The sequence below is a fragment of the Streptopelia decaocto genome, assembly GCF_964273445.1.
Source record: "Streptopelia decaocto genome assembly, chromosome: 7".
Lineage (NCBI taxonomy): Eukaryota > Metazoa > Chordata > Aves > Columbiformes > Columbidae > Streptopelia > Streptopelia decaocto.
In genome coordinates, this window is record NC_138661.1 from 32786028 (window position 1) to 32798527 (window position 12500).

A 12500-nucleotide genomic window follows, 5' to 3' on the forward strand; every position below is an offset into this window, starting at 1 on the left:
TGGCTCCGCAGTCAAATCATCAAATTTCCCTGTGTGTATATTAGAGTTTTGTAATGTGTTTCCATTATGAAACAATGCGGGGATAATTGTCTTTGGTAGCAATTAGCTAACAGGTTTGTTCAGTGCTATTGGCAGAGGCATCCATCATCCCCTCCCTGACCACACTTTTTTGTCTACTGTGGACTATGGAGATCAATAGAATTCTGTATAGTGGAAATCACCCCAGCTTTAATGAGCTGCAAGTCTCAGTCAGTCTTGGTTTTGTATTTTTAATTTTTCCCCTTTAAAATGGAAAAAAGCTTTCCCTCTGGGAGAGGAGAGTACTGTAGCTGTACTAGTACTTTCACTAATCAATTCATGGTTCTGAATTGTTTTGCTTCTACAAAAACGTACAGATGATAGAGATCAGAAGAAGTATGCGGCTTATTGCTCCAGTAATACTCCATTCTACTAAAACATATTTCTACTAAAATACAGAGTACTGCTGTATTATACAAATTACTTGTTTGGTACTGTCTTTGACTCTCTTATGTATAGGCTTTAAACCGTAGAATTACACAAGGCAAAGGATTAAAAGATCTTGTGTAACACAAATAGTATTTTTAAAAGACACACAACCCACATTACAATACTTCTACAATAAAGAAAGAATGTTTTGGCTGTACTTCTGAACACAGCATGTTGTATCAGATGAAAGTTGTTTATAGTGTGTGCACCATCATAAGCACAAGTTTTTGGGAAGGAGTTTTTGTTTGTTTTGAAAAATCAGGAGCTAGAAAACTAAATCTGTGGGCTAAGGAATATGGGAGCAGAATTACCACTGAGCAGGAATATTTACATTTCCCTTTGCAAGGTTGGCAACAAAATCTGTTGAAAGAAAAAAAACCAAATCTTTTTATATAAAGACATCAGTACTAATGATGGAGATGTCTTCTACCAACTGGCCTATGCTCCTAGGAAAGGAGCTTGACATTATAGAAATTAGAGTAACTGATAGTATAATACCTTTAGTACTCCTTTTAAAATAAATATGGAACATGCACTTAAATTCTGCCCAAGTAGTTGTAGTGGGAAACTGTACATTTCATGGCCTAGTCTCCTTCCATTCCAGAAAACAGACTTCTTGATTGGATACCTTTTTTTTAAATTTTCCGGTAACTTTGGTCTCTAGTGTAGAGATTACTGTGATATCACACCGAATTCCCTGCTTCTGCAGTATAATGCTGTTGCAGTCAAAAACACTGTCGAGTTCTCTACAATTTCTTACATGAAGAAACAGTGCTCGGAATTGACCTCTATACCACTTACTATGTTTTTAAGTACATCAAAGACAATTATGCTATAGTAATAACCATTCTGCATGTTGTCAAAGAAAAGTATGCGGTTTCTGCATGTGAACAAAATATGTCCTTTTAGTGTTGTCACTGTTTGGGTTTGATCAGGGGAGCATTGTGTGCCAGTTTTCAGTCTGTGACAAGCTTCAGGTTCTATTGGGATGCTGAGCAATTTGAAGAATGTGCTTTATGTATCCTTTGAAGAATGTGCTCTCTCTGTGTATCAACTGACTTTAAAAAGTTCAAAACCTATTATTCAACCAAGCACTGTAATAATTCTTATTACCATATTAAACTACCGTATTAAATCTCTCAGATTATTCTATCAATGTGTGGAAGATTAACTCTTAACAAAACTGGAGGGCCAAGGGGAGAGGTTGCCTTATACAAGTATAATGAAACCTGTAAACATAGCATCATATATTGCAGTTACCTCTGTATCCTAAAAATAAAATTGATGTCATTGAAATACATAAATTCTGTATTTATCATCTTTTTAAGAGATTGAATTCCAGGTGTTGAATTCCAGGGTGCAAAATGGTATTCTAGATGTGGTCTAGTAAATGCTAAAGAAAGGAGATCATCACTTTCCTCAGTCTACTGCCTCTGCTCCTTTTAGCAAAGCCTGGGTTGCTATTTTCCACCTTCCCTGCCACAAGCCAGTGCTGGCTCACCTTCAGCATGCTGCCCAGCCAGGGCCCTCAGATCCTTTTCTGCAGAGCTGTTCCCTAGCCAGTCCATCTAAGCCTGTGTGGTTACCAGGCATTCCTCCTTCGCAGGTACGGGACTCTCTATTTCCCCTTATTGCATTTCATTAAATTCCTGCTGGCCCTTTCCTCTAGTCTTGTCTGTCTAGGCCCCTCTGAATGGGAGCCCTGCCTCTCAGTTGAGTGTCATCTGCAAACGTGAGGAAAGTATACTGTTTTGCATCCTTCCAGGTCATTGGTAAAGATGTTAAACAGGAATAGAAATTCATAATTGCAGCTACATAAAGAGGAAGAAGTGCAAAAACTTACACTTTTTTTAGATCTTACCTTTTCTGCCCTCTTCTTATTTACACTTACATAATAATGTAAAATACATTCTCCAGCTGCATATGTATTACATATGACTACGTGCTATTGATTAGTTACATGACAGTAACAAGTATATGAGGTCAGTATATCCTCCCACCTTCCTCTACTTTCTCTTAGCTATTGAATAAGCAACTTTAAAAGAGAAACCAATATCAACAGGCTTTCTACACTCACCTTTTGGTGAAATGTTCAAAAAAAAAGAGGCAGTTTATATGTTCAAGTTGAGCAAAGTAGTACTGGTGTCTGTCACTTCTATTGAAATGCATCTACAGTCCATTTACCAAGTGAAGGCAGAGAGATAGAAGACACAAATAAGAAAACAGTTCTTACGCAAGCATCCTGCAGCATTACAAATTACACAGTACAACTATAATTGCTGAATTTTTGACAGTATGTATAATGAAAGGTCTTCAAAACTCTGACTTCAGGATTGTCTAGGACATTTATACAGCATACATAAAATAAAGAATCTGTTTGTTCCAAGAACACTGCTGAAATGTGAGGTCCTTTTATGTCAACAATCTTCAACATACATAAAATTAATTTCAAATTTCTATCACCTCTTCAAGAAAATGCTTCACACTTAGCTTTTAGAAATTATTTTCAGCTCTAATTAAACTCTTAAGCAAGAATCTCAAATTACTTAAATCTCCAGGAATTAAAATATATGTTTTAATAAGTCTTACTTCACATTTTTCCGTATTACAAAGTGTTTGCTACCTGGTATGTATACTGTAGGAATATGCTTCATCTTGCAGAAGTGTGTTGCCATTGACTAATTATCAGGGTGCACTAATGCAGAATCCATAGAAGTAAAGATTTGGTTTCAGGCTGATAGCCTGTAGTTATGTTAAAATAGAGCACATTTAAGAGAATTTGCTTAACAAATCTAGACGCAGAACAGGGCCAATCACTGATCTTTTAAGCTGTGAAAATGTGAAATGCAATATATTTCTGATTGTAAAAACAATCTCAAATATAATGCAATCTACATTTTATGTTTGCTGAATATGCAGAAACTTAAATCCAGTAGGTTGGCTTCTGGTAAAAATTACAGGTACAGTAATCACAGTACACCTTGGCAATATTCTATTGTACTTTTTTGTGTGTTTTTCCACATGGATGAAATTTTGTTCAAGCCAATTATTATCAGTAAACAAGAGCTTTTTACTTAAGAGTATTTTGCTGGGTGACTTCTGACTGTGGTCCATTAACTTTGCATTCTGTTGACAGATGGTTTAAGTGTTCAACAAGATAAAATTGTGTAAAATACAGTTTCTTTGCATTTGCATAGATATTATTAAACACAGAGAGAGTCTTGAGAAAGTGTCATCTTTAATACTGACCAGTGACAGTGTTTCTAAACAAGCATTTCTCCATCTTCCTATCTTTGAATTCATATTGATAATGCAGAATATTTTTACAAAGGCAGAGGCAGGAAGTATACCAGATGTTTAAGCTGTACTCCCAGAAGTACCCTCTCTGGAAAAGAAATAATACCATTTTTAAGACATCTCATTACTGTGTATCTTCCTCTTGACTATGGGAAACATCTATATTCCTTTAGTTGCCTTGGTGAGGGTGGAAAGCCAGTAGGATAGAGACAGCTTTCAAAGCAGATTAGTTGCACTAGTGAAAACAAATTCTATGTTCTCGAAACAGAAACAAGAATGATTCCTCTCATTGCATGTCCAGAATGGATTCTGCCTCTGAAGAGTACACTGTATTTTTTTTATCTGCTTGTCAGTATTTCACTTTTTTCTCTTTTAGGAATGGGAAACTTTTCCCTTCATCATTAGATTAACTGCTATTTTAACATGCCATGTTATAGCCTTGTCATGTAGGGATGCTGTTAGAGAACAGGTCTCATGCAGGTATTTATAGCAAACTTCTCTTACAAGTGAAAACTGGCAACTAAATTTAAACTTTTGCTGAAGAAACTGGGGAGTGGTTCTAGAGTGCCAGTGTTGGACGCATGTGAGCGGCTTGTTTTCATCCCATTAACTCTTGGATGAGAAAAGCGCAATGGAACAGAAGCAGGAGTCTGAGGCTACAATGCAAAAGAATAGTTTTCATTTGCCCAGTTTAATTATTTACTTTCAACATGAATACTGACGTTAATTTAGTGAAGCCAGCACCTTTGGTCTTTTTCTTTTCTTTTCTTTTCTTTTCTTTTCTTTTCTTTTCTTTTCTTTTCTTTTCTTTTCTTTCTTTTCTTTTCTTTTTCTATGTTGCAAAATATTTGGTTTTATTTCCACTTATTCTGGACAGCGTGCACAATTGAAGGGAATGATGCTGACATGACTGGGTTTGTAACCACTACGTACCACCTTCTTCTTGATGATCTCGAAATACTATAATAGCTTATTCACTAGCCATACTTGAGTTTTGGTCCAAGTAGTGCTCCCAGTTTACAAATGAAACAGTTGAACCATGAACAGGTTAATTAACTTGGCCAGAGTCCTATAGAGAGCTTGTGTCTAGGCAAAGACAAGGATTGAATCTTACACTTGACAGGCATGGATTTATGAGAGCTAGACACTTCTGAATCCACATGTACTCATTCCCTGCTTCCTCTTTAAGCTAGAAGGGAAAAAATGGATGAACACAAAATGAAGGGCAATTTTTCTTTTTAACCTTTATAAGTCTGTTGTCCACTTTTTCAGAGAAAATTCAGTAGCTTTTCTATAAGACTGAGCAAGGCTCAGTCTTCCCATTTCTGTATAAACATCTGATGAAATGCATCCTCAATAGTGCACTGATAAATTGGTGCTGGAGAGAATTTTTCTTGAGACAGTATTGCTGAGAAAAGCTGTTTGCCTTGAAATCACAAAAGTTACTTTTCGTTGGACTATTCCACTTTCTCTTTCTAGACTATATTAGAGAAAGTGTATGTTCTAAGTAGACAAAGAACATGCTTGGTGTTGAACATGCTTGGTGTTAAGCACGGCACACTGATGAGCTACTTGACCAATGTCATCTCAGATTTTAGATCATGGCACTCAACTACATTAAGTTTTTTGTTTGTAGAAATTGATATCTTCACAATCATGGGAGGTATACATGCTGTAGTGTGAGATGCATTCCTTCCATAACAGATTCAATAGCATCTGTGTAAATATTGCTTACTCCAGTGTAACATAACAGCAGTTGGAATGGGCCTTGCTGTCTTCTCTAAAAATACCTGTCACTGCAAATAACCCAATTTAAACTTCTCTTCAAACCCTCCCCTAGGATATATGCAACATTGTGCTGAAGCAAAAGCATTAAATCCCTGTCTCACCACCAGTTTTGTCCTGTCCTGAATAACTACAGCATCCATGTGCTTTGTATAGGAAGAGCTAAAAACCATTGTGTGACTGTACTTAAGAAAGACTCTGCTTGAGCAAAAAGGGTAAAAGCTAAAAAGGGCGCTGAATGCAATGCCTGAAGGGTGTTATTGAGACATCTCAATTACAAAGTTGACAATACAACAAAATGCAGGAAGAGTCATCTGAAAGGGAGATCCAAATGTTTGACATCCTCAGAACTGTCTTAAGTAGCTAATAGAAAACACCAAAGAAAACAACTGAAAAGCAGTTTAAAAAGCACTGAAAACCTATGAAAAACAATTTACTGAGGGCTGCTGCTGGTATTTTTTTTTCATGTAGGATCCATGACCCTGAAACTTCTCCTTAGGTTAGTTATTCCAACCTTTTAGTTAAAATAAAACAAACTCATTTTTTAATTTATATTTTGGGTCTTCTTTCTCTGAAATGTGATAGAGCCTGCAAGCAATAAACTTACCTGAGTTCAATCGCTTCTTTGACCTAGGACACTGGAACCCATTCTTCGAAAACCACATGCAAAGACACAGGTCAACAAAGTATAAAGCTGCCAGCTGAGATCTGTTCTGATTTTTTAAAGGAATAGTTAAAGTTAGGTAGGCCAGACCATGTAAAAAATGTATGTAAAACCCTCAGGCAGGAGGTGAAGACAGGACATCCCAGCCCTTCTCAGTTGTGTTGGTTCATGGTTGCAGTGCGGTCAGCACTGAGCTCTTCAGTGCCCTGGAGTCCCTGATACAGCTCAGCAGCAGAACTCTGGGCTCCATCTGTGTTAAACCACAGCTGTAGAAGGGAGATGTTGATTGAGTGGGGTGGGTTCACTGGAGGCCACCAGGATGGTAAAGGGGCTGGAGCACTTACCCTGTGAGAAGAGGCTGAGGGAACTGGGGCTTGTTCAACTGGGAGAGGAGATGGTTTCAGGGGAAGAGCAGCCTGGTGGTATCTATGGGGAGGCGGTGAGGAAGACAGATGCAGGCTGTTGGCAGTGTTGACATGGTGGTAGGATGAGAAACAGGTATAAATTGAAACAAGAGACATGTACAACTTAACTTTAAATAACTTCTGTGGTCTATTAATGTTACAAATTCTGCTTTTTGTTTCCCTAAAGTAGATGTTCATTTCAATAAAATGAATTTTGCAACAGATTTTAAAGATAAAAGTTCTCATGTATAATTAACCCTTGAACTTGTTTTGTTAAACCTTGAAATCATGGTGTTAAAATAAGTATTGATGTTATCCAAAGTTTATTGCATATGTATGACTGAAGAAATAAACATGATCTAGGTGTGATTATCTAAGGAAAACTTCTACAGAAGATTGAAGTTGAACATAGTAACTGTAATTATGTAAAAGGAAGTCTATTACTCTATGATAAAACTGTCAAAATAATGATTGGGGCCTCCTACAAATCATGCAGAAAATCAATAAAACTAATCCTACGTCATAGCTTGAGAATTTAGAAATTGTATTTTGACCTTAATTCATGATGGAGCTATTCAAAACATATTTAATAAATGGGTTATAGTACTTCTTAACTAAAAATTAAAACTCTTCCTCAATAGTTTTCCCCAGTGAAAAAGGGAATGTATTTCCAGTCCACATGATATGCATGTTATTTTGCTGATTACTTACTCTTTTTTAAGAATTATTAGTTGACTTTGATCTGTTATTCAGGTACACTAAATTTGCCATGAAACCTCTCCCAGAAAATTCTTTGTGGCTCAACAACCCTGTTTGGGGTGGTTAAAAAAATCCAGTCCTTTTTTCCCTGCAGTTTACTTTATTCTCCATTCTATTTAAGAGCTATATCCAAATGCCTTCCAGCAGTGTGTTAAGCTGCATGACTGCATCTCTCCTCTTCTCTTTCTCTTTCTCTTTCTCTTTCTCTTTCTCTTTCTCTTTCTCTTTCTCTTTCTCTTTCTCTTTCTCTTTCTCTTTCTCTTTCTCTTTCTCTTTCTCTTTCTCTTCTCTCCTCTCCTTTTTCCTCTCCTCTCCTTTTTCCTCTCCTCTCCTCTCTTCTCTTTTCTTCTCCCCAGGAAGAGAAGCATTTGCAGTGAAGTGTTTGGTTTGGTGGGTTTTTGTTTTGGTTTAGTATACCTACATAAATGTTCTGTATTTGTTAGAGAGGACAAAGTGACAGAAATGTGCCTTTCATGGGAAGCAGATACGAGTGGGGTCCTTGTGTTCACTGCGCAGTCTCAGATAGGTGATTCAGAAGAATCTCCATTTCTTACTTACTTCACTCCCTAATAAGTGTAAATTTCCCTCTTATAGCATGAATAGACAAGTACAACCTTACACTGCTTGGCTAGAATGTCCTTCTTCTTCTGCAGCGTTCCCGTGAAGGTGGATCAGGAGAATATTGCAGAACGTAGATGGATTTCTTCTTTGCAGATCACTGTTCTCTATGTAATGCCTGTGTCTAGCTTTTTTAGCTCAAATTCCTTGAAAATTTTTTAAAAATTGGATGAGATAGGCTTCTAATTTGGCATCTGGTCCTCAAATAGGTGCCAGAATAGACCTTTGGTAAAAATGGTAGTTTTTATCATCGTGCAATTACAACATTACTTGTCTAATTAACTTTTTTTGTCTGAATCACATTATGTATTAATGTGATAATTCTCATACCAGATCAATTAGTTATCTTAATCATAAAATTGTTTCTATAACAGTTGCTGCAGCTATGAATGCAGCACTGTTGTGACAGGTTTCACAAAACTTCCCCAAGAATGTTTCCTCCGGCTCTGCCCCCCACAGTTACAATCAAGATGAAATGTTGCTTCTATCCATTGTACCGCAAGACAGAAAAACAATAAAGGTGCTGAAAGACATGTTGACCTTCAGAAAGTGACAAAAACGGCTATACGTTGTTCCATAGTGGAGGATCCTGTGCTTGACAGTAGGTAGTACCGAGTGTTTTGGCAAGCAGTAGTTTTATGTGGTGGGAGGTGGGGAGACAAAAATTCCCTGTATTAGTTACTTGCAGGTAATGTTTACCCATGTATCTTTTGTCTCTCAAAAAAGTTCTTAAAGCAAGTACTGGCTTTTGTTCTGTATCACTTCCAAAAAGCTGATTCTTTGTTGAGAATTGCTACTCTTTCAGTTTGCTCGGTTTTCTTTTTATTTTTAATACTCACAATTCTAAATATCCAGCATTTTTTAAATCCTGTGATGTCTTTGGCCCTGATGTTCTGTAGGTATGAGTTTCATAAACATATTATATATCTTTTCATAGAAGAAAGGTTTAAGTGCTTTCTTCAGAGTTGCTTCAATGTTCATGGACATTCTGACACTCAACAAAATGGTAGGCAGCTTTTTTGCATGTGTGTCTTCTAAAATAAGTATTTCATGTGCCCAAACTTTATAAGTTTATTTGAGCCACCCACCACTTTTTTTTCTGTCTTCGACACCCTGGTACTTCCAGTGGACATTTTTGAGCTAGGGTGACAGAAATTAATGTAATGGCTCCAGGTGAGCATAAACAGAATGTATCAGTTGTAAGGAGTTTGATGATATTTCCAAGTCCATTTCTACTTGTTCATTACAGACAATCATTAGGGAATGCACAAACTTGTTTCAGCCAATTTAGAGACTAGTAAAAGGTCCAAATAACTGACCCGTTTCTTCCACTGTTCATTACTGGATTTGGGAATATTTTCTTTCTTTGACTCTAGTGTCCCTGAAGACATAATCTCCAAATGTTAAGCCCCAAATCCTGCACTTTTTCAACAGTGGAATCCCTTCATTCACATTAATTTTAGACTGGGAATTGCAATGTAAAGTATGTTTTTTCTTTAGGACGTACAACTGTGTCTGTTCTCATTGTTTTCTTTAGGGAAGCTAGGAACAACTGAAGATTTAAAAAATAATTTGTAATAAATATTTTGAATCTTTAATAATACAATTACTCCTAAGCTTATCTTCAAGACTTATATACTTTCTTGCCTATTCAAAGTTCCCAAATCAGAATTCCATCTACTTTTCTGAAGAACTTCTTTTCTTCCTGCTTCAGGGCAGATTCCCTTTTTTCTCAGTACTTTCCTTAGCTGCTTCCACATTACAGAGCTGTTTACTTGCATTCAGCATCAATAATTGCTTAATTTACAGTTAATTTTGTTTATTTTCACATTGGTAAAAGAATTCAGTAGACAAAATGAAGAGGCACGCATTTCACTTACAAAATTATTTTCCTCAGTCTGCTATTGAAGTATGTGTTCATTTAGCTTTAATCTTATGCTCTGAAATTTCTTTGCCTTTTTTTCAGTAAACTGAAGGAGGGCCCAGCTCTGAAAAGACTCATGCAAAGCCATCATGTGCTTGATGTGAGACTTGCACCTATGTGGAGCTACAGCTTTTCAGTAGGTGCCAGTTTACTCAGGTTCATCTGCAGGATCATAACTGGAGTCTGACATATTTGAATCCTCTGTAACATCATCACTTACTTTTCTTAGATCCTCGGAAAACATTTTAAACAACCTGATTATTATGGGTCAATTTATGTCATGCTACTGTTGACTTTTACTGTGAGAAAATGAACACATATTTCCGCATGTTCTCAGAGTTTAATCCTTGTCAGGGCTTTGGGATTTTTCTTTTTTCTTTGTGTGACTACTTAGTTTCCTCAGGTGCTACTAATAAACTTTAACAAAGGTTTTTTAAAGCAGTATTAAAAAAAAAAAATCTTTTGGCATGTCCGAAATTGCAAGAGATTAGTAATGTTCAGCTTTCCCTTATGCAGTGGTATGGGTCATTCCTTAGCGTATCACAGTCACTTAAGTACTTGTTAGGTTGATCATTAAAAACATAATGTACTGGTCATAGACTTTATTGTATAATTCCCTAATCACTGCTAACTTATCTAAGCATATAATTGGCACTAACATTTACCCCCTTCCAAGTTTTCTCTACTATTTGCTCACATGTAACTTCTCAAAGTAGATGGATAGCATAAATGAAAGATTAAATCATTGCTTATTTTCCTATTAACGAAAAAAATAATTACACCTTAGTAAAAAATCTCGTCTAGGATGTTTAACGATGTATGCCACAAGTGATGTGTAGATGCAAAAGAATTGCTATTGGCTTTGCATTTTCAGTGCCTTTTGTTGTTATATTTGAATAATATGTTAGTTTATAAACTGTGGTGTAATGTTTTAAGTGTCTTTATAAATTTATGAATTTTTTAACAAGTGACTGCTGCAAACCGAGCTTTCCACTTCATCGTCTAGTGAGTGGGATAACAGTCCTGACTGACCTGTTGTTATTTAGCAGGTATCCTGTGAGCCCTAGTCTGCTGGTAGAAGTTTGGTGTGTGATAGAAAGTTTTGTTCATTAAGAACAATAAATGGAAAGTGGTTACTGGGAAATGACCTGTTTTCTCATTCCTGGCCCCATATTGGCTGGCAGGTATAACTTCTTTAACTTGGGAGAATATCCCTGTGCAACCACTTGAAGACAGCAGTTCATGTGCAAGGAATAGGGTCAAAAAAATTTTGGAATTGAAACAAAACGTTATTTCAAAATTGTTTCCTCCTCTTTTTTAGAATGGCAGCTTTTGGAAAGCCAAATGATAAAGCATAAAAGATAAATAATTTTTTAATACCAAATTTAAAAGACCCAAGGACTTTTCTAAAAGATAAGAAGATTAAATGCATTTCTGCCTACAGGTAACATGGATTTCATCCATTTTAATCCATTTTCTCTAACTGCATGAGTTTTTTCTTTATACCTTACCCAATTAACTTGGACACTCTAAGGTCTACTTTGAACTTTATCAGACTTTCAAAAAAATGTATTACCTGCAGTAAAACATAATGTACTTAATTAGGAAAACTTAAATCACCAACATTAAGAAGCAGTATTAGTTTGTACAGATGGAAAAATAAACTACTAGTAAGTTGAATGTGAAACTGACAGTCATTAAACATGAATTTCATTTGACCCAGTTAAGATATTTTAAAATATCAAATTGCTGTCAGTATATCAAAATTAATTATCATCCTTCCCCTTCACTTCAGTTTCCAGCATTTCAGGATGTTCTTAGGTATTTTTTTTGTATTTCCAACATCCCTGTATTTTGATTGAATACTATGTCATCCTTAGTTGCAGTCATAAGGTTTTTGCCATTGTTTGTGCATTGAGTTTTGCTCTGTAGCCTTATGCAGGGGCAGAGTGTGTGTCAGAAATAGTTTAATATACCATGCATTAGCACCAGAGGTGACATGGTGACTAAGAAAATCACATTATCCAGTTATGGTTAGTTTTACCATGTTGTGAACTGTCAAATCATTTGACATGAAAGGCAGCCTTCAAAATGTAAATAAATGCTCTATAAAATTATCTGATGTTTTGTCTACTGTTTTCTAAACAGCAAAATGGTCTAACTTTTAGCCAATGTATGCAACATTCATCAGTTTGTCATTTAATGGCAGGGTTGATCAGAACTGAATCTTGTTACTTCTTGGAAAAAGAATGGCAAATCAGTTCGTAGTATACTAAGTGCCTTTTTATTTTTGAATAATGAGATGGGAGCAGTTCATTAGCTACTGGAGAGAAAAAAAAGCAGGGTAAGCAGCGTTGTACCTGGCTTGACAAGTATACTAATTACTCTCCTTCACGTGGAGCTGAAGGCATATTCGGTTCAGTTTAATGATCAGACGAGAAGGCATTAGAAGGCCCAGGCTCTGTCAGGTGAGGAAGAGCAGGTGTAAGCAGATTAGTTCTGCCACAGTAACCCTTTGGAGTCATCTTCTTTAGAATGGCAC

The 12500-nt window shown here is 36.3% G+C and overlaps 1 protein-coding gene across 3 annotated transcripts in view; it reads left to right on the top strand.

The window, feature by feature from the left end:
* CDIN1 (CDAN1 interacting nuclease 1) overlaps positions 1 to 12500 on the top strand; it is a 127329-nt gene that overhangs the window by 35608 nt on the left and 79221 nt on the right. The window contains exon 1 of one of the 3 annotated variants that reach the window (XM_082059108.1): positions 11280 to 11402. The exons of the other annotated variants lie outside the window; for them this stretch is intronic. The gene's annotated coding sequence lies outside the window, so the exon portion shown is untranslated. Of the gene's footprint in view, positions 1 to 11279; positions 11403 to 12500 lie in introns of those variants that run through there. 3 annotated transcript variants of the gene reach the window in all.